We start from the raw sequence: 3458 nt of genomic DNA on the forward strand, positions 1-3458 counted from the left end.
GTATACAGGTGAATGTCCATTTTGTACCTGTGTATTCAGGGTGGTTAGGATAGATATATAGTTACATTGTGTTAATGAATAGAATGATTTGTTCTAATGGTGATTGTAAATAGGACGTCGAGTCCGCATCTTGTATAGCAATTAACCACTAAGAAGAATGTATGCAGTGTGTTAATTATTGAAACTGTCCTACCGATTTGATTTGATACTGTCTCATTGCTATTTGTTTATCAGTAAAATTATGGCAAATAAAAAGAGTAAAGGACTTAAGTATGCAAAATTAAAATATTTTGAAGTTAAAAAAAATACACACACCAAAAAAAAAGTAGAAGAGGAAGGGGACATCTTAATCTGATAGGTGCAAGCAGGATAAGAAACTGAAGAGACCTACAGTCCAGAGATGCTGAAGCTCCTAATGCTGGGTGTGAAAACAGAAGGTAACTGGTAAAGGAATGCAGGCAGCCTGTACAATCTAGGTAAGGCCTTGGGATGACAGGTGAAAGCAAGGGGGACCCCAGCCTTATGGCACAAGAGTTGAAATCTGCCCACAATCTAATGAGCAAGAAGATGAATTGTCCCCTTGAGCAGTTTCAAAATATTCCATAGTAGTTAAGACTACAGTTAACTTCATTCATTATTCACTCATTTTTAAAACATCATTGACCAGATCTCATGAAACAGACTTTGAACTGAGTGCTGGTATTAAAAGCTTGAGTTTCAAGCTTTAAATATTTATAGAAAGGCAGTGGGAGAACAAGAAAATGGTTTCAGACTTTCAAAACAACCTATTTTGTCAAAATTCTATGAACTACTCCACCTCTACTCTTGTCTACAATTTCAAAACAGTTAGTCATGTGGAGGTGTTTAATGTTTTGCAAATTTATTGGCATAGATCTAGCCTGAGCAAATTAACGAGAGACTGTTTTTCCCCCTTGGTCTGTCTATGTGCAATGAGATCATGGATTAATTTTATTTTCCGTAGGGCTTTGGCTACTATACAGACACATTATGCTGCTGCTGCCCAGTAGCACAGTGGCATCATGCAGGTTCTGAAGAGCAGCCTGTAAAAGGTTACCTTGGCATGCCTCAGAAACATCTGGAAGACTTTATTCCTGTTCCCCAAACACAGAGATCATGATTTAATAGGGAGGGCTGGAGTCAGAGAATGCATTTCTCACGGGTTCACAGATATTACCATCAGTCTGAGCCACACTTTGAGTGTGTTAGATCAATTTCCTTTTATTAATAAATATTGCTGGTGGAGCTGGGATGTCAGAAGGAGAAAAACTCAAAAAATGTGTAGCATATTTGACGGTGCAATGCTTTTAAATGCCTGAGCACTGACAATTCTTTACCTTAGTCTAGTAATGCTGAACCTATATGCGTGCTGTAGCAGGCAATTTGTATCGCTGAAAGCTCTAAAATGTTCACTATCATTATACCTAGCCCTTTTCTCCCACCCTTTCCTTACCTATGACAAGCAGGAATGTCTCCAAATTTGTTGTAAACTTAGAGAAATCAGGTCTAGGAAAGGAGCAGGATTGGTATTTCCTTATCCTGTGAATTTGAACAAAGTAGACTAATGTTTTTGCCACCATAAATGGTATCTTCATTGATAAGGTGCATTTGCAAAAACATTGAAACCACTTGTCCCAGTTACTTTTCTCTCATTCCTAGCACAAAATACCCAACACCCCAAATCAAGGAAGCAAAGGTTTATTTAGCTCACAGTTAGTGGAGGTTTCAGTCCAAACTAGGCTGGATCCAAGGCAGGGTGGTACATCACAGAGGGAAGCAGTTCATGGCAGTAGAAAACAGCAAAGAGCAAAGGGAGGAGCAGTGGCTGGAGCAGCTAGCAAACCTCTTTCCCTTGCTTATATTGTATCCAGGGCCAGGTGTAGCACTCAGACCCATAATTCCAGCATTGCAACATGAACTAACAGCAAACTCTAGAAGCCTTCCCCAACTACATGAGGCTTTGAGGGGACAACTAGACAAAAACCATGAGACTGCTACTTAAGTAACTTGGCATAAGAACAGAGCATATGCTCTGCTGAAGGACCGGCAGGGTGATTATGCAGTGTGCTCTGTGGACTCCAAGAGCATCACGTAACATTGCAGCTTTTTTCCATCCCATCCTGTGTTAATCTCCCCTCATCAAATTCTACTGTCCCTTATTCCACTTGCTGCCATTCTTCCATGGATGTTTTAAGGTCACAGAACCCAATGGAACTTGTTCACACAGACAACTTCTTGTAGGTTGCTTCCCAGTCTTCTGGTATTGTCCTTCCAAAAACCTCTGATTTAAACCATAAAAGGCCATGAACTTCAGTACAGGGATTCCAGGCAATAACCTCTCAATGCTTTAAAAATAATGACAATAAACACATTTGAATTTAAAAATGAGCATTACTGCTATACTACTAATTAAACTGCAGACTTTTGGTGGAGGGCTGGTGTGGTCTCACCTAGGTCTGGCAAACGCACAGTGGCCAGCCCCAGGGTAGCACCGCTAAGGCCCGTGCCCACAGGGAGAGCAGCGGTTCCTGTCCTGGCACAATCGTCTGCAGCTCAGGCCTTCAGTCTGACTCCACCTGACCATTGCTTCAGCTTTGGGGGAGTTTCAGAATGATCTAGCAAAGGTAAAGGGCATTGAAGGAAAAGGCCACTAAGAAGGGAGTGTGTGATGCCCTGACAGCTGAAAAATCCAAGATTGAAACAGGAATAAAAAACAAGATGCAACAAAGATCACAGAAGAAACCAGAACTTCTTGACAACAACAACAGAAAAAACTAGCCTCTGTGGCTGCTCCCATCACAACGGGATACACTGTGAAGATCAGTAATTATGGATGGGATCAGTCAGATAAGTTTGTGAAAATCTATATGAACTTACCTGGAGTTCATCAAGTTCCTGTGGAGAATGTGCAGATGCATTTCACAGAGAGGTCATTTGATCTTTTGGTAAAGAATCTAAATGGGAAGAATTACTCTATGATTATGAACAAGCTCTTGAAACCCTTCTCAGTGGGAGGCAGTTCAAAAAAAGTCAAGACTGACACAGGTCTCATGTTGTGTAGAAAGAAAGGAGAGGACACTCGGTGGGAATACTTCACTCAGGTTGAGAAAGAGTGCAAAAGACAAGAAAAGCCATCCTATGATGTCAAGACAGATCCTAGTGAGGGATTAGTGAATGTTTTAAAAATATGTATGAAGATGGAGATGTTGATATGAAGCAAACCATTAATAAAGCCTGGGTGGAATCAAGAGAGAAGCAAGCCAAAGGAGATTCAGAATTTTAAGACTTTCAAGTCCTTTTGAAAACTATGATTCAGAAATGCTGGTATTTCCAAAAGGGTGTGCTGCATATAGAAATTTGACAGATAGCTGCAAAGCTTTCAAAGTAAAGACAGTGAATTGTCCATTTATTTTATTTTATTTTATTTTATTTATTTTATT

General features: G+C 40.2%; 1 pseudogene; it reads left to right on the forward strand.

Moving 5' to 3' along the window:
* The first annotated feature begins 2606 nt into the window (after window positions 1-2606).
* On the forward strand, window positions 2607-3301 carry LOC101577361 (annotated as a pseudogene).
* The last annotated feature ends 157 nt before the right edge of the window (window positions 3302-3458 follow it).

Source organism: Octodon degus, unplaced genomic scaffold (assembly GCF_000260255.1).
Source record: "Octodon degus isolate 3935 unplaced genomic scaffold, OctDeg1.0 scaffold00124, whole genome shotgun sequence".
In the NCBI taxonomy this organism is placed as follows: Eukaryota; Metazoa; Chordata; class Mammalia; order Rodentia; family Octodontidae; genus Octodon; species Octodon degus.